The following is a 26,758-nucleotide window of genomic DNA, read 5'->3' on the forward strand; positions in this document are numbered from 1 at the left end:
GAAGTACAAGCTAACACAGAAGACCTCTGGCTAACGAAGTTCGCAGATGACTGCAAACTAGGAGCCGTAGTCGAGTCCTCAAATGATGTGGACATCCTACAGAAGGGCTTCACTGAGACAGATGCCTGTTGTCAGAGGCATGGCCTCAAGCTCAATGCCAAAAAGTGCATTGTCATCCCCTTTTGTAAAAACTCTTTACCTGTGCATTACCACATAAACGGCAGCCTACTTAATGCCAAATGTGTGATGATAGACCTTTGGACCCAGGTGGACAGTAGTCTCTCCTTTGATAATCACATCGCCACATTAGTCAGGAAATTCTTCTATGTGGCACACCTCATCACAAAAGGGTTCTCATCCAGGAAAAAAGAGATCATTGCTCCCCTCTACTCAGCACTCATTAGACCCATTATAGAGTACAATACCCCTTTATGAAATATACCTCACAAGACATCTGCAGCAGCTGGAAAGGCCACAGAAGTACCTTACAAAGTGGATTACTGGCCTCAAACAGGTGCCCTACACTGACCGCCTCAAAAACCCCCAGCTTTACTCTGTAGCATATCGCCTACTCCGAGGAGATCTCTGCCTAACATATAAAGCTATGTTAAACCCAGAGCTGTTGGAGATGCTACACCTGAAGAAATCCCATTCCCTCCAAACTACATGCTCTAGGGACCTAAACCTTGTCACCACAATAAACAGCACATGCTGGAGGTGTGGATTCCTGTCCCAGAGACTTCCTATACTCTGGAACAAGCTACCTATCTATGTCAAGCAAAGTTCCTCATTAGCACTCTTCAAGAAAAATCTTGATGAGTGGATGGGAAATAGGAAACACACCCCGGGGATCACTTCTGTGGCTCTGCTCGACAGGGGCACAGGAAGCTAACTTTCTTGGGTGGCATAAGCCATGGAGCCTTGTTGGCTAGGCTTACTTAGGCCCTTGGGCTGATAGCCTAGTACCTACCTATGAACCTATATATATATATATATATATATATATATATATATATATATATATATATATATATATATATATATATATATATATATATATATATATATACATCACGTGTACTCCTCCATTTTGGTGACCAGCTTTGTCACCTGTACACTGCCTTTCTGTTTGAGCCTCTAAAGTGGTTTCATTGTAACATAGTTTCCACTATGCAAGGCCCTTAACTATGTTTGTGATTCGCTGCAGTCAGAAAAGCCCTCTTCTCTCAAATCACATCTCCTGCCTCCTGTACCTAGAAAGATTCATATTACTAGACTGACAGCAGTTTAAGCAACTGCTGATCTTCCAAAACTAAGCCACTGGAACTACTATCCGTGAACTTAAACGCAAGACTTTTTTTTCTTGGAGCAAGTCTCCCTGTATCTCATATAGGGGTGAAGCCTTCACACCACCAAAACTTGTGTATAGTTACCCTGAAGTAACAAAACAGTGGAAAAAAGAGAAACCTCCACTGATCCTGAAAGCTGTTTTAACAAATTTACTTCATAGTATAAGCATTCACTTAATGTCTTGTTGACCTCTTGATATATTCCCCTCCTAGTTCTCTTTTTTTCAGCAGTCCCCCAAAAGTTCCACTACACCTGTCTGTCGTTGCTTTTTGTCCTGGTTACCTCACCTGTAATACATGCAATCCCTTTCAGGCCCCTTAGTGCACCCTTCCTTATAAGGTCCTTCCACTGCTCTTTCACTTTTATCTCTGGTGCCCCCATGTGGTGGGGTGCTCCCATTCCAGCTTTCATTTTTATGCATGACCTTCTCTGGCTGTGTCTGCCCTTCATCTTTAGTCAGTGTTGTCTACAGTTTTTCTTTAGCTTTGGCTTCTCTCTTGTACTTTCTTGGCTGCATGCCAAGCTTCCCTCCCCTACATGTGACACAGCACCATATTTCTTATTACTTGTATTACTTGTGACCTACATTTCTTTTACAAATTCTGTCCAAGTTCTCTTGCCTCCCTTGACCACTACCCTTGCCTACCCCATCCTGCTTACTGGTCTCTTACTGCCTCCTGTTCAGGCCTGCTGTGCCCATTTCGCCTACCGTCTAGTCCACTACCATCTCTAGTTCTCATATTTCTCGAGGAAGCTCCTGCATTCTTCTGAAGGCTCCAAGTCCATGGACACTGCTTTTCCATGTTTCTGGAAAAACAAATATGAATCCTGAATTTGGTATGACTTTTTCCTCTCTTAATTATGACAAGTACTGTTAGCTTTCTTTTAATTCTACATATAGATATAGATAGCTGCACTAGAAAAGTACTACATATAGATAGCTGCACTAGAAAAGTGCTACATATAGATAGCTACACTAGAAAAGTGCTACATATAGATAGCTGCACTTGAAACGTACTACATATAAATAATACAAAAAATAAATAAATAAAATAAATATAGATAGCTGCACTAGAAAAGTGCTACATGTAGATAGCTGCACTAGAAAAGTGCTACATGTAGATAGCTGCACTAGAAAAGTACTACATATAGATAGCTGCACTAGAAAAGTGCTACATATAGATAGCACTAGAAAAGTACTACATATAGATAGTTGCACTAGAAAAGTGCTACATATAGATAGCACTAGAAAAGTACTACATATAGATAGCTGCACTGGAAAAGTGCTACATATAGATAGCTGCACTAGAAAAGTACTACATATAGATAGCACTAGAAAAGTACTACATATAGATAGCTGCACTAGAAAAGTACTACATATAGATAGCACTAGAAAAGTACTACATATAGATAGCTGCACCAGAAAAGTACTACATATAGATAGCTGCACTAGAAAAGTACTACATATAGATAGCACTAGAAAAGTACTACATATAGATAGCTGCACCAGAAAAGTGCTACATATAGATAGCACTAGAAAAGTACTACATATAGATAGCTGCACTAGAAAAGTGCTACATATAGATAGCTGCACTAGAAAAGTACTACATATAGATAGCTGCACTAGAAAAGTATAATGAAATCATGGTGATGACCAGAAATTCTGTTTAAAAATTGTTGGTATAATTTCTGGATTTCATCTTTCAAAAACAGAACTTTAATTTTTGAGCACTTTATCATTGTCCTTGTTTATTCAGAAGCTTCTGAACGAGAGAACACCCCCATATACTGAATAGATCACTTTTCTTTTCCATGCTTTTTACTCTGTCTCATCCCTTTCATGCTGTCCTACTCCTGAATCTTACTTACGTTTTTAATTGTGTAGATTGTGTAGATTTATATTTTCTTAGTATCATTTATTCCTTTCTGACCTAAGTTAACATTGTAGTGACCTGCTAAGCAAATTCCATTCAAGTGGCAAGCCATTAATAAAGAATATCAGACCAGTGATTATTTGCTTTTCCATACTTGGGGATAAAACTAGCAGCTTAGTTTTGAATCAGAGTCATAGGCCTTTAAGAAACAACGATTTCCAACTTGGCAAAAAGTATTCTGACACAATGTACATTCAAAAATATATTTCTGTTTGCTTTTCTGTCTCAAACTTCTCACAAAGTTTAGAAATTAAATAAAATGGAAACTGAGATTTAGTTAATGGTAAAGGAAAGACAAATGTACACCACTTGTTTCTTTATAGTTGCACAGTAAAGGGTTTTTTATTCTCAACAGTCCTCCAAAATAAAAAAAATTAAAAAAAATTAAAACACTTAGGGGTAATTCACTTCAAAAAAGATAGCTGGATTCTGATGGGAGACATTGCAGAGCACCTTTTACAATGAACCGGTGTTTTAGCTGTACATGATTTGACTACATTTGCTTCTGATATAAACGTTTTGGCACGAACATTCATTTCAGATGCATATATGACAGTTCATTCAGTATAAATCATTTGTCTCTAACATGTTTTCTGTACATTAACTATAAACTGGAAATAATTTGTAAGATCAGTAAGTCGGAATTATACTACTATGAAGTATTCTGCAAATCACAGAAAATTAATTGCAAACCAACAGTTGTATATCAAGTAACAAACTGAAATTCAGTCATCAAATTCTTTATATAGCTGATTCTGTAGTTAATGTGCAAACTGGCACTCGTAAAATAATCTGACCTAAAAACAAAGTAATGTATGCATTTACAAGTCCTGAATAAAATTTGCAAAGTGTACACCAAAACAAGCAGCTGTGAGTCAGTACCAAGCAAACACATTTTTAATGAGTAGTTAATTCAAATACCAAATGACAAGCTTAATAGAGACAAACAAAAAACTAATCATACAAACTTTTCAGTTGAGCACTACAATAGGATAAAATAAGCAAAAAAACAAAGTAAGTAAATAAAGGGGAAAAAGAGAATTTTCCCACATAACAGTATGAGGAGGTGGAAGGCATGGCCGAAGGCAGGAGGAGAGGAGAAAGGCTAGGACTGTGGTAGTGAGGGTCGGAACTTTGAATGTTGGCAGTATGACTGGTACAGGGAGAGAGCTAGCTGATATGATAGACAGAGGGAAGGTTGGTATATTGTGTGTGCAAGAGTCCAGATGGAAGGGGAGTAAGGCTAGGTGTATCGGAGGTGGGTTCAAATTGTTTTATCATGGTGTGGATGGAAGGAGAAATGGCGTAGGCATTATCCTGAAGGAACAGACTAAGAGTGTTTTGGAGGTGAAAAGAGTGTCGGATAGAGTGATGTTTATGAAGCTGGAAATTGATAGTGTAATGATGAATGTTGTCAGTGCATATGCTCCACAAGTTGGGTGTGTGATGGACGAGAAAGAAAAATTTGGAGTGAGATGGATGAAGTCATGATGACTGTTCTCAAGGGTGAGAGAGTGGTGATTGGAGCAGATTTCAGTGGGCATGTTGGTGAAGGGAACAGAGGGGATGAGGAAGTGATGGGTAGGTATGGTAACAGAAAGGTGCCAAGGACCCAATCAATCACAGTCTGCTGTTGCTTGTTATAAAACACGCTGCCACCGTCAGCTTTCTTAAAGTATAGACTTTACCAAAAATGCTTATTCAAGCAAAATAAACGTAAACAGTAGTCCAGATATAAAACTGTAAAAAACGTCAGGTCAACGGACTTAAAAATAACGTTAAAACTTTTATTGTAACAAAAGCATTTTCGGAAGGCTTCGTATCCTTCCTTCCTCAGACAAGTTTGGTATGGTGTTAAACAAAGGAATGCAGAAGGTCAGATGGTAGTGGATTTTGCGAAAAGGATGGACATGACTGTGGGTAATACGTATTTTAACAAGAGGGAGGAGCATAGGGTGACATACAAGAGTGGAGGAAGATGCACACAGGTGGATTATATCTTATATAGGAGGGCCAGTTTGAAGGAGATTGGAGACTGTAAAGTGGTGACCGGGGAAAGTGTAGTTAGGCAGCATAGGATGGTGGTTTGTAAGATGATGTTGGTGATCAAGAAGAGGAGGAGGAGTGTGAGGGCAGCACCAGGGATCAAATGGTGGAAATTGAAAAAGGGTAATTGTGAGGTGGAGTTCAGGGAAGAGTTAAGACAGGCACTGGGTGGCAGTGAAGAGTTACCAAATAGCTGGTAACTACAGCAGAGCTAGTAAGGGAGACCGTTAGAAAGGTGCTTGGTATGACATCTGGACAGAGGAAGGATGACAAGGAGACATGGTGGTGGAATGAGGAAGTACAGGAGAGTATACAGAGAAAGAGGTTGGCAAAGAAAAAGTGGGATTGTCAGAGAGATGAAGAAAGTAGACAGGAATATAAGGAGATTAGGAGCATGGCAAAGAGAGAGGTGGCGAAGGCTATGGATAAGGCTTATGAAGAGTTGTATGAAAGGATGGACACTAAGGAGGGAGAAAAGGACCTGTACCGATTGGCTAGACAGAGGGACCGAGCTAGGAAAGGTAAAGGTGATAAAGGATAATGAGGGAAACATACAAGCGAGGAGAGTGTGTTGAGCAGATGGAAGGAGTACTTTGAGGGGTTGATGAATGAAGAGAATGAGAGGGAGAGAAGGCTGGATGCTGTGGGGTTAGTGAATCATGAAGTGCAATGGATTAGCAAGGAGGAAGTAAGGATAGCTATGAAGAGGATGAAGGGATGAAGAATGGAAAGGCTGTTGGTCCAGATGACATACCTGTGGAAGCATGGAGGTGTTTAGGTGAAATAGCAGTGGAGTTTTGTCCATTGTGACAGTGGTATGGCTTCCATCTGCTAGTCCATTGTGACAGTGGTAAGGCTTCCATCTGTAAGTGTCCCAAACCCAGTGTGCGCTGGGCTTGTGTGCACCATGAAAAGCTTCTTGAACTTAAAGATGGTCTGCCTTCACTGCATGACTGTAATCTGATAAAGACCGATAGAAAAAAACAGCAGAAGAAAAGTTAAAACAAAAAAATCCCAAAAAACAAACCTAGGCCTGATTGGAGCATGGTGCTCATGCGGCTGTTATAACAGCATGCTTACGTCCTGGGAAAGATAGTTGCAAAACAGGAAAGCCTCTGTCAGTGCACTACAATTACACCATACCAAGATGCCCTTATCTCCTCTCCACCCCACTACCAGTGGTAAATATATTATTGACAGCTGCATGGGATATCTGATTGCTTCAGTTTAGTAGGATGCGTGTCATTCATAGCATACCTCTCAACTCTCCAGATTTTCGCAGAATGTCCAGATTTTTGCCTCATATTTTAGGTCTCTTCCTCATCAAATTTGTGTGTTTCTGGCAAATCATTGAGGACTGAATAAAGAGAGACACTTGAGTTTCAGGCTCCATATCCTTCAGAAAATGCACATTAATGCAAAACCTGTTATTCTAACAACTTTCTAAGTTTATAAGAACGATACTTAAAAACTATCCCTATCTTTAGACCTTTGCCCCCCCCCCCCCACCAATTATCTTCAGCTGTGTCCAGATTTCTTCTGCTAAGAGGTTGAGAGGTATGATTAATAGCAGGTGGGCATGGAGGCAGAGGCGGTTGAGAAGGATGTGGAAGGACGAGAGTCTCAAATGCCAGCTGGTCAGGAACTTGGATGGTTAAAAAAGTCTGACTTTAAAAAATAAGGTCCATCAACCTACTTTGACTGGACCTTTTAAAAGGCCAAGCTAGCTATTATTTTAACACTTAATCATCTTTAGTATAAATGCATTACTAATATAATCGCTCTAAAGTAAGTGAAATTGAATGACTACATGTGTAAAGTCATGTTGTGGGATGTAAATATAGTCCCAGAATATAACAATGGAATTAACTGTAAAACTATTAACACATTCAGCATTTGCTTAAGTGATTTCTGCCATGTGATTTGTCAGTTTTTTTGGTCCATCTAAGTTATCAGTTAATTACTGCAGTAAAGGTTTTGTTTCTTTCTGATCTGTTTTGACATGTACAGCTCACTACCTCTCTATTATACTTTTTCTATGTGAATTATTTCACCTGGGCGGTATCTGCAAATGGCCAATTGCAGTGTGCTACCCTGGTAAACAAATGAAAAATAAAAATTATAAATATTTTGAGTGCTATTTAAAGTCAAGTAATATGTTTTCCCAATTACTGTCATAAGTTTTCTTCTATTATATTTTTGATTCACCCTTTGTGAATTTTAATGTCTTCCCACTAATATTAAACTACAGTGATTCCAGTAATTCACAAGATGGCTTGTACCTGTATCTGAAGCAACATGGTCAGGCCCACCTCCTACCAGGTGTGAACTTATATAAAAAGGGAAGTGCCAGGTCTTATATGACCTACTAGGGTGTAAGGCGAAACGTCAGAGGACAACTGTTTGTCACTCAAAATTGCAGATGTTAATGTACAACTGTTTTAATATATACTAATGCTAAGAAGTCAGTATCGCAGCAGAGAATTCACATTGTTCCAAGGTACTGCCATTTTTGGATTACTTTGTGTGTGATTTTATATATATATATATATATATATATATATATATATATATATATAAAATACACACACGCAAACACAGATAAATATATATATATATATATGTATATATATATATATATATATATATATATATAAAATACACATACACACGTGTGTGTGTGTGTGTGTGTGTGTGTGTGTATGTGTATATATATATATATATATATATATATATATATATATATATATATATATATAGGTCCGCTTCTAAATCTTGAAAGCTCATAATCTTGAAATTCAAAATACTGAAGCCAAAATGTTGAAAGTTCAAAATACTGAAAACTCAAAATACTGTGTGTGTTTGTATGCACATTTGTTAGGGATGTGTTGTGCCATGACACGTTACTCTTGCAGTGCACTTAAATATACTGCAGTTAATTTTATTTTTCATTCATAGTCTCACAGATAAAATGGTTGTAGCCCAAGGCCTTCATTAGCATCTTTTACTACTAGATTGTGTTCTTGTGTTTATTACACAGTGGGGAGCTGTATTTGTGAGCTTCTGTTTTTGTCTACACCTTTGCAAAGCGCACAGTAGTTTTGCATATTGCAGATTATTTCAATGTTTGCTTTCGGTTTCCGATTTTTTGCTTAGTTTCCACTTTGAAAAATCAACAGAATATTAGTCAAGGAGGCCACACAATCGGTTGTGTGTACATTAAACTGCTTGAGTTTATTTACTGAGTTTTAGGCACTAGCTAGAGCTAAAGAAGCAAGAAGTGTCCAGCGTAGACAATGAAAGGTCTGAGGTTTAAGCTGCTTAGCTTCATATGGTGTCCAGCGTAGACAATGAAAGGTCTGAGGTTTAAGCTGCTTAGCTTCATATGGTGTCCAGCGTAGACAACGAAAGGTCTGAGGTTTAAGCTGCTTAGCTTCATATGGTGTCCAGCGTAGACAATGAAAGGTCTGAGGTTTAAGCTGCTTAACTTCATATGGTGTCCAGCGTAGACAACGAAAGGTCTGAGGTTTAAGCTGCTTAACTTCATATGGTGTCCAGCGTAGACAACGAAAGGTCTGAGGTTTAAGCTGCTTAGCTTCATATGGTGTCCAGCGTAGACAACGAAAGATCTGAGGTTTAAGCTGTTTTGCTTTATATGGTGTCCAGCGTAGATAATGAAACTTCTGAGGTTTAAGCTGCTTAGCCTCATATGGTGTCCAGCGTAGACAGTGAAACTTCTGAGGTTTAAGCTGTTTAGCTTCATATGGTGTCCAACGTAGACAACGAAAGGTCTGAGGTTTAAGCTGCTTAGCTTCATATGGTGTCCAGCGTTGACAATGAAAGATCTGAGGTTTAAGCTGGTTAGCTTCATATGGTGTCCAGCATAGACAATGAAAGGTCTGAGGTTTAAGCTGCTTAGCTTCATATGGTGTCCACTGTAGACAACGAAAGGTCTGAGGTTTAAGCTGCTTAGCTTCATATGGTGTCCAGTGTAGACAATGAAAGGTCTGAGGTTTAAGCTGCTTAGCTTCATATGGTGTCCAGCGTAGACAATGAAAGGTCTGAGGTTTAAGCTGCTTAGCTTCATATGGTGTCCAGAGTAGACAATGAAAGGTCTGAGGTTTAAGCTGCTTAGCTTTATATGGTGTCCAGCGTAGACAACGAAAGGTCTGAGGTTTAAGCTGCTTAGCTTCATATGGTGTCCAACGTAGACAATGAAAAATCTGAGGTTTAAGCTGCTTAGCTTCATATGGTGTCCAGCGTAGACAACGAAAGGTCTGAGGTTTAAGCTGCTTAGCTTCATATGGTGTCCAGCGTAGACAATGAAAGGTCTGAGGTTTAAGCTGCTTAGCTTCATATGGTGTCCAGCGTAGACAACGAAAGGTCTGAGGTTTAAGCTGCTTAGCTTCATATGGTGTCCGGCGTAGATAATGAAAGGTCTGAGGTTTAAGCTGGTAGCTTCATATGGTGTCCAGCGTAGACAACGAAAGGTCTGAGGTTTAAGCTGCTTAGCATCATATGGTGTCCGGCATAGACAACGAAAGGTCTGAGGTTTAAGCTGCTTAGCTTCATATGGTGTCCAGCGTAGACAACGAAAGGTCTGAGGTTTAAGCTGCTTAGCTTCATATGGTGTCCAGCGTAGACAACGAAAAGTCTGAGGTTTAAGCTGCTTAGCTTCATATGGTGTCCAGCGTAGACAACGAAAGGTCTGAGGTTTAAGCTGCTTAGCTTCATATGGTGTCCAGCGTAGACAACGAAAGGTCTGAGGTTTAAGCTGCTTAGCTTCATATGGTATCCAGCGTAGACAACGAAAGGTCTGAGTTTTAAGCTGCTTAGCTTCATATGGTGTCCAGCGTAGACAACGAAAGGTCTGAGGTTTAAGCTGCTTAGCTTCATATGGTGTCCAGCCTAGACAACGAAAGGTCTGAGGTTTAAGCTGCTTAGCTTCATATGGTGTCCAGCGTAGACAATGAAAGGTCTGAGGTTTAAGTTGCTTAGCTTCATGTATTTTTGAACGATTTCAGTAGTTCATTATTCAAAGGAATATGATTTGCTGAGTGAATGTGTCACATTATTCAAATACATATAGGATTCCCAATGGCTCCCTGAAAATGGAGACGTTTTTGCAAAGCACATCTCAGTCCTTGGTTGTAGAGCTATCTAGGAGGAAACTGCACTACCCGTTGCCACTGTCTCATTGTAATGCCACCATAATAGCTACAAGATTGTTTTTTTTGTTTGTTTATTTTAAGATTGCTATCGTGTGGCTTTCCTGGACTTGGTTGGTTTGTGTGCCATTTTTTGGGATGCTGCTTCCATGGGTGGAGGGTTAGCTTGAGAAGTATCTTACTCAAGCTTAGTAAAAACCCAAAAGCTTACTGCTACTTTCAAGATTAATTACATAGGCATGTTTGCCTTCATGGCATCTTAAAGAATAGGGTTAAGGTTGTCTTCTGCTAATGAGATTTATTCTGTAGATATGGAGTGGATTCCATCAGCCTGTTTTGTGACTCTGAGCAAGTTACTTAACAAGAAAGTGCTGACAGCTCACCCCTGAAAAAGGCACCTGTGCCTAGCAGGTTTAACCTAGCTAACAATTTAAAGGCAAATCAGTGCAAATTCTGCTCACAGTTTGTGTTATAGTGCAATTATCTGTATGCATCCAGATTTCTTTTATCATTCAAAACAGCTGATGAAATAAGAATTTTTTTGATTCTGCACACACAGTGTGTAAAGCACTCCTTGTTGTGAAATGCATAGCAGCCTCTGCTTTTACTTGTAGGTATTGTGTGTACTGTTCAAACCATGTCCTCTGTCTACTAGTAGAGTTTGTGCTCATTGTATATTCTGCCTTTGTGTTTCTTAATGACTTATCTGCAATATCGTTCTTTGCTTGTCACACATTACTTCATCTTATGTTTCTACACTTCATGCTATACAAAACGCTGGATGTTGGATTTTATTGTGGTGTCATGTTTTGTCTACCTTGTGTTCTATACAAATCTGCACTGTTTGATTTCACTGTGATTTCATTCTCTTGGGCTTTATGTGAAATTTCTCCATTACGATCACTGCACTATACAGTAAGTAAACATAAACACAATAAACTGCTTTTTCATCGTGCTCATAACACTGCTGTGTATACAACCACTTGTGCATGTAATACTGCTGTGTATAACATTGCTCATGCCAATAACACTGTTGTATTTGGCACCATTCATGACAATAGCACTGCTGTGTCCGATACCATGTCTAACACTGCTGAGTACATCCCTGCTTGTGTATGTAACACTGCACTGTGTAGCACTTTATACATGTTTAACACACTGCTGTATACAACACTAGTGTATGTAACACTGCTTTGTGCAGCACTGCATACATGTTTAACACTGCTGAGTACAGCCCTGCTTGTGTATGTAATGATGCTTTGTACAGCACTCTGTACATGTTTAACACTGTGTGACTGGGTGTACACCACCACTCATACCCATAACACTGCTGTGTGCAGTACTGCTCTTGTTTGTAACACTGCTGTGTACACCAATGCCCATGTTCGTAACACTGCTGTGTTGTGCACCATTCATATCTGAAACTCTCTGCTTGTGTGTGTAAAACACTGTTTGTGTAGCACTGCATACATGTTTAACACTGCTGTGTAAAGTACTGCTTGTAACACACTCTGCCTAACACTACTGAATAGCACCCTGCTTGTGTATGTAACACTGCTTTGTGCAGCACTGCATACATGTTTAACACTGCTGTGCACAACACTACTTGTAGCACTTCTGTGCACACAGCACTGCTTCTGTCTACACAATATGTACAGAATTGCTTGTGTTTATAGTGCTGTTGTGTGCAGCACAGCTTCTGTGTAAGACTGCTATGCACAACACTGCTTGTATAACACTTGTCTATTTTCTGTAATACTGCTGTGTACAGTAATGCTTGTGTGCAACATTTGTGTGCAGCAACTCTTGTGTTTAAAACTGCCCTGTGCACTGTTTATGTTTACTACTGTTATGTCCTGCACTGGCTGTGTAAGATTGTTATGTTCATCATTGTTTGTGTTTATAAGATTGCTATATGCAGCACTGCTGGTGTTTGACAATGCAGTGTTTGCTAGGAAAAGTGATGTTTTGTGCAACACTGAGCACAGCCCTACTTGTGGGACTGTCACTACTTTTTTATTTTTTGTAAATGCTAGTGTGAACTTTCTGTGAAAAGAAGTTTTTATTTTGACTAAAATTTTATTTTGTACTTCAGTGTTTGTGTTTGGAGCAGGACATTGTGCTTGTGGGGGACTATTGGTGGTTTACTTACCTCAGGACCACTTATTTTCTATCTTACGATTTATCAACTTGTTTAGGCTGTACTGCACACTTTCAGTGTCTTTTCCTTGGCTTAATTATGGAGCAGACTTTGGTTTTCTAAGGTATACCTTCCTCTGCTTGCAAACAGAAGAAAAGTGTCAAGGAGTCTTTGGGTGTTGGTCAGCTTTTCTGCCTCAGCCACTGGTTGCCACTTGCTGTTCAGATTGCCCCACCCCCAGTCTCCATAGTGTAACCATTTCAGCTATCAAAAACTGCGGCTTAGCCATATCCTGTGAAGCCCTTGGTGGGCAAGGGAGAGACACTTTTGTCAATGTCAGAGGACAGGGCAGGTCAAGGTTCTTCACTTGGCTGGAAAAAGGATGTCAGTGCTGGGGTTAATATACCTACTAAAAGTCAGTCATTTTTCAGGGACAGTGTGCTTACTGAAAAAAACCATTCCACTATTCCCTTTCTGTTTGTTTCTGTGGACAGGGCTGACTTACTTGGATTTGCCAAGGAATTTCATGATTTTTCATTACCTTTTGATTCTGCATGCAAGAAAAGGAAAAGCGTTCCTTCTCTTTAAGACATGGAATTTTAGTCTGAAGAGCAGAACTTTTAGGGGGTGATTGTGCTTCAGGAATTTCTTCCCAAGTAGAGCATTATGATTCTAAAATATGTCATATTTCCCCCAAAGGGATTTCTTTTACTGGCATTTTATCTGGGATGAAAGTGTTTTTTTTTTTTTTAATAGAAGCAGAGTAAAATTGTATGGCACAGAAAATATATTATTATTTGTTACATTTAGCGATGTCTAAACCTGTGGCTATTCTTCCGTCATTGTCTGCCTTTGCAAATGTTTTTCTCACTGCTTTTAGCGTACCTGATGGTCAGCCTCCTGCTCCCAAAAAGTTTGACGGGTTATAAAATGTACCCCAGACACACACAGTACCTGTTTTCTAATCCTTACTACTGCTATCCCTGTTCCGTATGACAATGATGGGAATGCAATGGATACGCTGGGAAATAAAATGTGCTCTAGTACTTTAACTCTTTTTAATAGCAGCTTTGTGGATGTGAAAGTTAGCTCACTCATTGTTTTTTTAATTCTAGGTTCAGTCACCATGAGACTGCCAATTGTTATAAGTGCTTAACCTGGCTTGTACAATTTAAGAGTTATTCTAGCTGCAGTGAATGTTAAAGTATACAAGTTCTATTTAGCTATATTCTCATATCTCAATTACTTGGATTATTTCAACTACAAAACGGCACAAGTGTACTACTAGAACTACAGCAGACATTTTTATTGTAATAAACCATCAACTGCAACAATGAAGAAAACTTTTGCCTTGTTAGCAAAAAAGATGACCACCAGTGTTCCAGATTAAAACTCTGACGTCTCGGCCAAAGCCTTCAAGGAGTAAAACACAGTACAAAACACCTCTTAGTCTCCCCTATGTAAGTTTTTTATTGTAATAGTTGTTTTATACTAAGACATCATGACTAGTTGATTACCATTTTTATGTGAAAGTGCTATAGTGGAAGTAAGTCACTGAACTTCTGTCTCACATTTCTACTGCTCTAATCTGTAAAACTAATAACGTGTGTTTTTATTTATTGATTTATTTTCATATTTTATCTCAACCAACTCCTCTCTAGCAGTTATCAGTAGTTACTTATAGTACCTCTGTTTTTGTTTTTCCCTAGCTTTTACACTCAGCACACTCTCTCCCCTTCTCTTTCCATAGGTTGTAAGAGCCAAAGTGTCTTCCCTTCCAGACTGCTTCTACCTTCTTTACAGATACTGCTACAGCTCCTGGAATAAGGCCTGTGCTCTACTGCATAGCCAGTTTAAACTAAGGTATGTTCCAAGCTTGTACCACAAATTAGTCTTGCTTTGTCTACTGTGAAGGCTACCTGCATACCACTGAGACCCCTCAAACTCTTACCTCTTTTATAAAAACCTTGCCTCTTTGATTCTCTGTGCTATCAATAAGTTAGTCACTACCCTAGTGCCAACTCTCTTAGTTAGCTGTACTCTTTTGTTTTCTGTTTGTGGTTTCCTTTTAACTGTTTTTATCTTACTCCGAATGCCTGTATATACCGCGCTATAACATCTCTTCCCTCTCTGACTACACCGCCCACCTCTTCTACTTACCTGCTGACTCTCACTGTGTGCTCCTTGCGGTTTCCTTTCTGGCTTGCTGATTTTTTTTTGTGGTGACTGCCATTTCCGGACTAACCCGCTCAGTTCATCTACCTTACCCCCATTTCCACCCACCCCCACTTTCATTTCATTTCATTTATACTGGCTACTCCTCGTTTCCTACCCCTCCCACTCTCCCTACTTATCCAATCACAGCTGTCCCCTGTAAATGTCCTACCACTCCTCTCCAAATAGCTTCCTATTCCTTCCATATTTCCACTAATATATCAATTACTGTTTATACCTACCCACACCACAACCCCACTCTCTCATCCCCCTCCCTCTCATTATCTTCCCCACACTCACAGCATCTTCGCATATCTCCAGCCTTTGACTCTACCTTCCCTTAATCTACTAATGCTCACTCCTCTCTACCTTGTAAATTAATCTCTCCTTAATATTTTCTCTTCATCATTTTCATCTTATTTCTCAACCCTCTCCTCCTTAGTAAATAACCTCTTCCCCACACACGTTTACCTAGCTCTGTCATCCTTCTACTGTCATTATCTTATTTCAAACCATGCCGTCCCTCTACCTCCCATCAGTCCTGCTTATGTACCTTTCTTTACTTGCCTCCTATCATACAAACCTTAATTTTTCACATTCATCCCCAACCTACACTTCTATACTCCACAAGGAACCCTCCCTGCCCTTCCTAATTTGTCCCTTCTCTCTTTAACTCTTCCTCCTTCACACATCTCATCAAAATAAAACATTTCTTTGTCTCTATCACATCCCTCAAATCTAAATGCAAACCCACTGGCTTTACCTTTATGGAAATAAACCTTCCCCTTTTTCTAACAATTTACTATCATCTAACGACATCCTCTCCAACCCAGCCCCATCTAGCCCAATCACAACAAACACCTATCTCACTAAACATCTCTTTATCTTTGCTATTAATGTACAAAATCTACCTAATAAAGTTACAGAACTACACTCCTGGATCACTCACCAATCACCACACATCCTGGCCCTACCTGAAACTTGGCTAAAAACACATATTTCTAACACTGAAATACTACTCCTGCTACAACATCTATCACCAAGATAGAACCACCAAAAAAGGTGGAGGTGCTACATTTATGTATTCTGAACGCCTTAACCTATCCCCCACCAATATCATTGCCTAATGTTCAACCAGCTGAACTATCGCATCTAAACTGTCACTTCAACCCCCCACAAGAAATTTGCCATTACCTCTGTCTATATCCCACATGGAAACAACATTCCCATCCTCGAATCTATTCTAGCATGGATTTCTATTAATATCCCTTATGAGATGTTACTACTAGGCGATGTAAATATCGACTGGCAAAAACTATCCTCTACCTCTCCTCCCTCCCTTCAAATCAACCTACAACAGCGTCCATCAACTTATCACAACTCCTACCCACTTCAACAACAACAACAATACCCAAGATACCACCTTGGACTGGATTCTTACCTCTGACCCCACCCTATATCATGACCCTAGAGCCCTGCCCAACTCCCTATCCAAGTCCAGCATTACTGTTCCCAAATACCTAAATTCTACCATTTTAAAGAGTGTCGCAAGCTTTCTTCTTTCAATCCTGAAACCTTCAGTAACAGGCTTACTTCCATAAACTGGGGCTTCCTTAAGTACCTCCCTGTTAATTAAGTTGTTCTACAGTTTAATCGCATTTTTCTTGATACACTTGACTCTCTAGCTCCTCTTAAAAATGTGATAGAAATGTGAGGCTCACCAAAAACACCCTATCTCTCATGAAAGAAAGAGACAAAAATTGGAAAAAATGACTAAAAACTAAATTGGTACATTCCTAAAAAATATAAAGAACTACGAAATCTAGCAAAAAACAGCAATTAACAAGGACAAGAAAATTCACGTTTATAATCCCCAGTTCTCCCAAAAGTCTAACCCCAAAAAATTATGGCATACCGTCAATAAAATCTTAAATCCAGATCAACCTACCACCCTTAACCATACCCTAATAATTCACTGCACTGTACTTAATACCCTCTTCATCAAATCTGTTCAGAAACTTAACCAACCCTCCCAAAGCCATAACCACCCTCACACCACTCCCTACACATGTAATACAACCCCTTTCTCTCTTAACCCCATCTCCACAGCCTACATCAAGTCACTTCTACTAAAACTGAAACCTTGTTCTCCCTCTACCAATAACCTCCTTCCTCGCTTTCTTAAACTCTCTGCTCATTCCATAGCCTATCCTGTCTCTATCCTAATATAGATCTATCCAGGATTCTACTGTGTCTGACATCTGGAAATCTTTCTACACCATCCTACTTCACAAAGGAGGTAACTCCACTGAGCCCTCTAACTACAGACCCATTGCCATCCTATCTCCTCTATACAAAATCCTCAAAATGTATTCACAATCCACTTTTAAATCACTGTATTAATGAAAATCTTCTGACCCTCACTCAGCATGGCTTTAGGCCACACCACAGCACCTCCACTGCCCCTCCTGTCCTTTACTCACACTGTTGCTGAAGCCAGGGACAAAATCCTACTTGTGTCTTACCTCTTTCTTGACCTCTCTAAAGCTTTCGATACTGTCTCCTATTCCAAGCTACTTACTAAGCTTACTGATCTTAATCTCTCCCCCTCTACTATTCACTGGTTCTCAAGCTATCAAATAGGTTGCAGTCTGTCAGATGTCTGTCCAGTGTATCCAAACTGGTGCCCCTCAAGGCTCAGTCCTTGGCTCCCTCCTATTCAACATCTTCACTCCTCCTGTAACACTCCCTCCCTCATACAGTACGCCAGTGACTCTACTGTCTTGTGGTTACATCTCTAAACTTCTTTCCATCACCCAAAACGTCTTCTCATCTGTGGAAACATGGCTCAGAAAGCATCGACTTATACTCAACCCCAAAAAAACTAAGCTCCTATTATTTCTCCCCAAAAACTCTTCCCCCACATTAAATCCACCTTTACAATTTCTTCACTAGATAACACTCTCATCAAAGCTGAGCCTCACACTAAGTTACTGGGTACAATAAATTGAAGACCAACTCATATTTGACATCCATATCCAACACTGTATCAAAAAAAACTAATATGAAACTGGGTCTTCTCTACAGGAATAAGAAATGTCATGCTCCCAACTCCAAACCCACCCTTGCCAAGCCTATCTCCTTCCATGTCTCCTTTACACCTCCCCTGTCGTAACTCATCTCCAGTCAAACCTTCTCACCAAATTAGAACAAACTTACAATAACATAGCTAGATTCGCTAGTAACTAACCTTATAAATCCCATCTTTACATTGCTCTAAAACAGCTTCAATGGCTAGAATTCCTCCAGCTCTTACTATTTGCCCACCTGCAGCTGACACACTCTCTACTCAACAAACCGCTAGCCTGCCCATCACTCTCTACTTTAGTATCCCCTTATACCCCAACCCGGTCTCTTCGTAGTTCTGACCAGCACCTTCTAGACATCTGTAAACCCAACAAAACATATGGTAAACTCCTCTATAAACACTGTGTCCCTTGTGGGTAATAAGCTACAACCTCACATTCATAGCACCACTAGTTCCAGAATGCTTTAAAACTTAAGTCAGGCACTACTTTCTCAACTCAAAAGCCTGTCCTTGCCTAAATCCTAAATAATCTGCATTCTCCTTTCTTTATGCTACTTGGAAAAGATATGTCATATTTGTAAATACTTAAATGCACTAGTTGTATTTACTTCATTTTGTTTTATTTTTATTATAGTTATTCGTTTCACCTGATTACTGCATGTGTAATTTTTGCTTATGTTGTATTGCTGCACTGTTTTTCTTGGGTTTTGTTTATTGCCTACTGTGTTATCTTTTTGTTTGTATTGCTGGAGCTTTTCTCTTCGGGTCTCCACTGATAATGGGCCATTGGCTCAGATGGACTAACCCAGTTAAACCAATGTCAAATAAATAAACAAACTTTCAGAATATTAAACTGTCAAACTCGTAAGTTGAAGTTTATATTATTATCCTTTGAGAACACACAGAAGTTGATGGTTAACCTTTCTTCTTCTGATGCAAAGAATTCATTAAATGCTTTGGTGACAGCTGTTTGGTATGTAGCTAAGCATATTTAAGGTGTTCTGATACAAAGAATTCACTCAATGCCTTGGTGATAGCTATTTGTCATGTAACTAACATTTAAGGTGTTCTGATATAAACAATTCATTAAAGGCTTTGGCGGCAGCTGTTTGTCATGTAACTAAGCATATTTAAGGTATTCTCATGTAAAGAATTAATTAACTGCTTTGATAACAGCTATTTGTCATGTAACAAAGCATATTTAAGGTGTTCTGATGTAAAGAATTCACTCAATGCCTTGGTGACGGCTATTTGTCATGTAACTAACATTTAAGGTGTTCTGATATAAAAAAATATATTACAGGCTTTGGCGGCAGCTGTTTGTCATGTAAATAAGTATATTTAAGGTGTTTCTCTGATGTTATTGATTTTTCCACCAGAACTGCTGCTTCTACATCAGTTTTGAGGAGATGTACTTTGGCTTCATTCTCAAAATCTTCCTCATGGTGATGATGATTAATCTGAGATTTTAAATTTCCATTAAAGAGGCTCTGTTTGGCCCTTCTGTATTTGAGGTGTTAAGAATTTTGAAGAAACGGCAGAACTGATTAAAGCTGTGACACAAACTTTTACCCCTCTCTTTTTTAGAGCAAATAGTAATTTACCCTTCTACTCAGCTCCCTTTTCCTATAAGAAATTTAAAAATTTAAACAGCAAGGAACTGGCAAATGGGTTTTAAAAAGGATGCTCTAAAAACAAATTAAAAACCTCTAAATGTTAAGGACAATCCTCTCAGTCATCACAACTAACCCACCACCACCAACAACCACCACAGGCAACCTTTCCATGTCACTGAGAGCTTCCCTTGTGACATCAGATAGTTTCAGACAGCTTGGTTCTGAAAGGTAATCTAGTGGAATTACAGTTGGCAGTAGCAATCCCTCGATCCTTTCCAGGGGAATCCCTCTTGTGCAGGGTACCACATGTCTGTATTATCTCCCATCCTGCAACACATGATGTCTCAGGGAGCCATAGAGCCAGTGTCCCTTAATCTCCTAGGCAGAAGTGTTTATTCAGTCATTTTTCTAGTTCCCAAAACAGGAGGATCCTGGAGGCATTTTAAGAATTTTAAGATGTTATATCTTCAGCCTCTTGCACCTCTGATCCCCACTCCAGCTTTCATGATAAAGCTGGATTCCCACTGCCAGCATTGCAGGTGTTTCTCACAATTTGCTGCTTCTGGATTATATTATTGGTTCTCTGTTTTACCCTTTTGACTTTCTACTGTACCAAAGGTATTCACAAAATGCCTAGCATTCACATTTTTCCATATTTGAAAGATTGATTTATCTTTGAAGACTTTTTTCAAGCTGTCAAGAATCTTTAACTGTTTTGGAATGTTTACTCAATCTGGGTTTTCAAATCAAGTTTCAGAAGTCTTCCACTGTCCCTTCTCACAGAATGATTTCCCTGCGATGCTTGTTGGACTCTGCCTTAAGAAGACCCTTTCTTCTGCTTCCTGACAAATTAGATATCTTCCTGAGTTTCCCGAGTCAAGACCATGCATCAGCAAGGGTTTTCACAGGATCCTGGGATACATGGCTTCGATGATTCTCATGTTTCCCTGACCAGACTACACCTGAGAAAAACACAATGATACCTCAGATCAGTCTGGACTCTGCATCTGCACCCTTTGTCCAGTTGTGGGATTCATGAAATTGGATGGTGGGTAGATCATTAAGCTTGCAGTCCTAGTCTCCAATTCTCCCTTTCATCCTCCTCTAGTCAGTCACCAAAGAAGCTTCAGATCTGAAGTGAGGAGTGGTGTCAAAGGGGTAAAAGTGCAAGTGCTGTGGGATCCTGTAGACAAACTGAAGCACATAAGTGTCAGAGAGAGATTGGCAGTTATCAATGCTTTGAAGCTCATGAATTATCTCTGGCATACCTCTTAACTGTACAGATTTTCGCCTTATATTTTTGTTGTGTTATCAACTTTCTAAGTTTGCAAGACCAATATTTAAAATCTGTCCCTGTTTGTCCCCCCATCATTTTAGGCTTTGTCCAGATTTTTTGCTGTAAGAGGTTGAGAGGTATGACTCTGGTTCCTCAGGACCTCTGCAGGTGTATACAGACAACAGCACAGTTATGTTTTACCAGATCTTACTCTCTTTGCAGACTTGCTGTGATAGTCAGGGAGACAGCAAGCAACTCTGCTCCGTTTGACTTTTCAGGCTACACTTCATTGCAGACGAGCTTAGCTGGGTCAGGACAAATCCCCCACAAATGGAAACTTCATCATGGAGTGTTACAAGATTTGATCCAACTGTAGAGAACACCTCAAGTAGATCTGTTTGCCACCCTTCACAGCAGACAACTTAAGAAATTCTTCTGTAAGATTCCTTGCAAACAGGCCTGGAATACAGATGCTTTCTCCTTCACGTTGATGGGGATGTTCTTGTAATCTTTTCTACTCTTTCAGCTCATATCCAGGATTCTTCTAAAGATCCAGAAGGGCTTCCCAAAAATTGCAGTGGTGGCTTCCTTCTTCTGTTTCAATCTGGCCAAGTGCAATTACCAGACTAGATTTACTTACCCAATTTAGAGGGAGTTTGATGCACCCCAATCTGGAAACTCAACTAACTGCATGTATGACAGAATTTTGATAGCTTTTAGGTCCCTTTTTTCTGAGTGTGTGCAGCAGGTATTGAAGATGATGAGAGAAACTGTTACTAGAAAACCACATATGTGCAAGTGGAAAATATTTTCTAGTTGGTTATAATCAAAGAACCAGAATGCTCTTCAGGTCCAACTGCCTCTGGTACTCTTGTTATCTAGGTGAGTTGCTGTCACATGGCCTTTCATATTCCTCTACATTTGTTGGCCATTTCTGCTTGTCTCTCCTTGGACTTCCCAGGTGTCTAACAATGTTCAAGTTAAAGAGTTTTGGAAAGACACTTAAAGAAATCCCAATCCCTCAGAGCCACACGCTCCAGGGATCTAAACCTTGTAATCACTATGAGCAAAACATGCCGGAGGGATAGGTTCCTGACCCAGAGACTCCCCATACTCTGGAATTGACTGCCCATACATGTCAAACAGAGTGCCTCCTTGGCCCTCTTCAAAAGGAACCTTGATGATTGGATGGGAGATAGGAAATTCACCCCGGGGATCAGGTCAGTTGCCCTGCTAGACAGGGGTACAGGGAAGTAAATATTGTGGGAAGAAATATCCAGGGAATTGGTATGGCTAGGCTTATATAGGCCCTAGGACTGATAGCCTAGTACCAACCTATGAACATCTTACATACTTGACCACCCAGGAAACAGGTGTCTCCTTCTTGGAATCTGAATGTAGTGTTTCTGCAGTTTATACTGTCTCCATTTGAACTATCTCATCAGGTTGAATTGAAGCCCTTAACTTGGAAGACTGTTACTCATTGCTGTATCTGCTTGGAGAATGAGTTACAGGCTCTTATGGCGAGTCAGCCCTACCTTGCCTTAAACATGAACAAGGTTTCTTTTAAAGCAAGTCCTACTATTATGTTTAAAGTGGTTTCACAGTTTACTTTGACAGATTAATTTTCTAGTTTTCTTTTCTGAACCTAAAAGCAAGGGAGAAAGGATTCTTTACAGTCTAGATAGCTTGACAGAACGCAAACATTCAGGAAAGCTGACCATCTGTTAGTCTCCTATGAAGGTAAGTGGAAAGACATCATGTGTCAAAATGGGCCATTTCAAAATGGTTCCCTTATGCTACTGCCTTTTGTTATACTTGGCATAACAAGGTAATTCCTAGCAGGGTTAGAGCTCATTCAACAAGGGCTTTGGCTTCTTTGGTGGCTTTCTGGAAAGGAGTGGACTCTAGAAGCATTCTAGAGGCAGCAGCGTGGTTCTCTGTACAGACTTTTCCAAAGCACTACAAACTGGATTCCTTCCCCAGTTCCAGAGCAGGCTTTGCAAGGACCATACTCCAGGGGCTTCTGGAATGTTCATTTATTGGCCTCCCCCTTTTTTCTTCGCTAAGCTATGGTAATCTACCAATGTAGCTTAGACTACTGCAACAGTGATCTATGTCTGAACATAGCAGAGTTGTGTAACTAAATTTACCATAACAGCAGGTATTCTAATAGATCACTGTTCATAGGTGTGTACTAGGCAAATGGCCCTGGAGCCTTTACAAGCCTAGCCATATGATTACCCTGGCATCATTCCACCTGACCTTAGTTCCCAGTGCCTCTGTCGAGTAAAGCCACTGGAGTGATCCCTGGTGTGAATTTTCTATTTCTCATCCACTCATCAAGATTTCTCTTGAAGAGGGCCAGTGAGGTGCTCTGCTTGACATATATGGGAAGTCTATTTCATAGCACTGGCAGTCTCTGGGTTATGAATCTGTTCCTCCAGCATGTTCTGTTGATTGTGGTAATGAGGTTGATGTCTCTGGAGCGTGTGGTGTGGAGGGATTGGGATTTCTTTAGATGTAGCATTTCTAACAGAGCTGGGTCAGACATGGCTTTGTAAGTCAAGAAGAGATTGCCTCTAAGTAGGCGATATGAGACAGAGAATAGTTGGAGGTTTTTTTTGTCTTTCCATATAGGACAAATGTTTAAGGTCTAGGATCCTCTTTGTGAGGTGCTTTTGCGGCCTCTCCAGTTGTTGCAGGTGTCTAGTGAGGTACATGCCAAATGGGGCACTGTACTCAATGATTGGCCTACTGAGGGAGGAGTAGAGGGAGACAATGTCCTCTTTCTTCCTGGATGCAAAACCCTTAGTAATGAGATATGCCACATAGAAGGACTTTCTGACCACAGTGGCAATGTGGTGGTCAAAAGAGGGGTTGCTGTCAACCTGTGTTCCCAGATCTCTTATGATGCTTTCTGTGTTAAGTGGACTACCATTGATGTGGTAATTCATGAGAACTGGGTTTTTCCCAAAGGGGATGTCACATTTTTTTGACATTGAGCTTAAGGCCATGGTTCTGACACCAGTCGTTGGTCTCAGTGAGGCCTTTCTGTAGGATATCAACATCACTTGGGGAGTTAATAATAGCTCCCAACTTGCAACTGTCTGCAAACTTTGTCAGCCAGAGTCCCTTCGTGTTGACCTGGACTTCAGAGAAGTAGATAACAAACAGGAGAGGACCCAGGACCGAACCCTGTGGGACTCCATTCGTGATTGATCGGCAGTCTGACTTGGAGTCAGCTACTTTCACACTGGTAGTTCTACCTGTGAGCCAGTTTGCAACCCACCTAGTGATATAGGGGTTGATGCCTAGCTTAGTGAGTTTTTCTATGATTCCTGAGTGGGGAATGGTATCAAAGGCCTTGCCCAGATCAAGACAGACTGTATGAACCACCTTGCCTTCATCCACAACTCTGGTGACTGATGCATAGAAGTTGCAGTAGCCCTCCCTCCCTCCCATTCTTCACACCCTAGATACCTAGACAAAACTCAGACTTTCACGAAGGCAGATCACCTGTTTGTTTCCAATGAAGGTAAGAGAAAAGGACAACCTGTGCCAAAACAGGCCATTTTGAAGTGATTGTCTCATACTATTGCCTTTATTTATACTTGCAATACCAAGGCAGTTTCTGACAGGGTTACAGCCCATTCCAGAAGGGCTTTGACTTCTTTAGTGGCTGTCTAGAAAGGGGTGGACTCTAGGAACATTCTAGAGACAGCAGTATGGTCCCCTGTACATGCTTTTAAAAAGCACTACAAATTGAATTCCTTCTTCACATCAAGAACAGGCTTTGCTAGGACCATTCTGCAGGGGCTTCTGGATTGCTCATTTACATGCATCCTCCCTTTTTTCCTTTAAGTTATGGTAATCTGTCCATAGAGCTTAGACTATTGCAACAGTGATTTATGCCTGAGCTTAGTAGAGTTGTGTAACTAAGTTTACCATAACAATAGCTGTTGCAAATGATCACTGGTACCAGAGTCTCCAATCCTTACCAAAACAGTAGCTGTACTAATAGATCGCTGGTGCAGGAGTCTCCCATCCCTACCATAACAGTAGCAGTTCTGATAGATCTCTGGTGCAGTACTCTCCCATCCCTACCATAACAGTAGCTGTTCTAATAGATCTCTGGTGCAGGACTCTCCCATTCCTACCATAACAGTAGCTGTTCTAATAGATCTCTGGTGCAGGACTCTCCCATCCTTACCATAACAGTAGCTGTTCTAATAGATCTCTGGTGCAGGACTCTCCCATTCCTACTATAGCAGTAGCTGTTCTAATAGATCGCTGGTGCCAGAGTCTCCCATTCCTACCATAACAGTAGCTGTTTTGATAGATCTCTGGTGCAGGACTCTCCCATTCCTACCATAACAGTAGCTGTTCTGATAGATCACTGGTGCCGGAGTCTCCCATCCCTACCATAACAGTAGCTGTTCTGATAGATCTCTGGTGCTGGACTCTCCCATTCCTACCATAACAGTAGCTGTTCTAATAGGTCTCTGGTGCAGGACTCTCCCATTCCTACCATAATAGTAGCTGTTCTAATAGATCTCTGGTGCAGGACTCTCCCATTCCAACAATAACAGTAGTTGTTCTGATAGATCTCTGGTGCAGGAGTCTCCCATCCCTACCATAACAGTAGCTGTTCAGATAGATCACTGGTGCAGAACTCTCCCATTCCTACAATAACAGTAGCTGTTCTAATAGATCTCTGGTGCAGGACTCTCCCATTCCTACCATAACAGTAGCTGTTCTAATAGATCTCTGGTGCAGGACTCTCCCATCCCTACCATAACAGTAGCTGTTCTGATAGATCTCTGGTGCAGGAGTCTCCCATCCCTACCATAACAGTAGCTGTTCAGATAGATCACTGGTGCAGGACTCTCCCATTCCTACCATAACAGTAGCTATTCTAATAGATCTCTGGTGCAGGACTCTCCCATTCCAACAATAACAGTAGCTGTTCTGATAGATCTCTGGTGCAGGAGTCTCCCATCCCTACCATAACAGTAGCTGTTCAGATAGATCACTGGTGCAGGACTCTCCCATTCCTACCATAACAGTAGCTGTTCTAATAGATCTCTGGTGCAGGGCTCTCCCATTCCTACCATAACAGTAGCTGTTCTAATAGATCTCTGGTGCAGGACTCTCCCATTCCTACCATAACAGTAGCTGTTGTGATAGATCTCTGGTGCAGGAGTCTCCCATCCCTACCATAACAGTAGCTGTTCAGATAGATCACTGGTGCAGGACTCTCCCATTCCTACCATAACAGTAGCTGTTCTAATAGATCTCTGGTGCAGGACTCTCCCATTCCTACCATAACAGTAGCTGTTCTGATAGATCTCTGGTGCAGGAGTCTCCCATTCCTACCATAACAGTAGCTGTTCTGATAGATCTCTGGTGCAGGAGTCTCCCATTCCTACCATAACAGTAGCTGTTCTAATAGATCTCTGGTGCAGGACTCTCCCATCCCTACCATAACATTAGCTGTTCTAATAGATCGCTGGTGCTAGAGTCTCCCATTCCTACCATACCAATAGCTGTTCTGATAGATCTGTGGTGCAGGACTCTCCCATTCCTACCATAACAGTAGCTGTTCTGATGGATCACAGGTGCCGGAGTCTTCCATCCCTACCATAACAGTATCTGTTCTAATAGATCGCTGGTGCCAGAGTCTCCTATCCCTACCATAACAGTAGCTGTTCTAGTAGATCGCTGGTGCCGAAGTCTCCTATCCCTGCCATAACAGTAGCTGTTCTAATAGATCGCTGGTGCCGGAGTCTCCCATCCCTGCCATAACAGTAGCTGTTCTGATAGATCACTGGTACAGGACTCTCCCATCCCTACCATAACAGTAGCTGTTCTGATAGATCACTGGTACAGGACTCTCCCATCCCTACCATAACAATAGCTGTTC

At 40.6% G+C, this 26,758-nt stretch overlaps 1 protein-coding gene across 7 annotated transcripts in view; it reads left to right on the plus strand.

Annotated features, from left to right (window-relative positions):
• The first annotated feature begins 13,831 nt into the window (after positions 1 to 13,831).
• DMTN (dematin actin binding protein) overlaps positions 13,832 to 26,758 on the plus strand; it is a 1,900,252-nt gene continuing 1,887,325 nt past the window's right edge. For 4 of the 7 annotated variants that reach the window (XM_044082937.1, XM_044082938.1, XM_044082940.1 and 1 more), the window contains exons 1-2: positions 13,838 to 14,098; positions 14,389 to 14,501. The gene's annotated coding sequence lies outside the window, so the exon portion shown is untranslated. Of the gene's footprint in view, positions 14,099 to 14,388; positions 14,502 to 26,758 lie in introns of all 7 variants that reach the window. The other 3 variants (XM_044082942.1, XM_044082943.1, XM_044082941.1) reach the window with 2 other exon arrangements.

The sequence above is a fragment of the Protopterus annectens genome, chromosome 9.part0, assembly GCF_019279795.1.
Source record: "Protopterus annectens isolate FY-2018-M chromosome 9.part0, PAN1.0, whole genome shotgun sequence".
Classification (NCBI taxonomy): Eukaryota; Metazoa; Chordata; order Ceratodontiformes; family Protopteridae; genus Protopterus; species Protopterus annectens.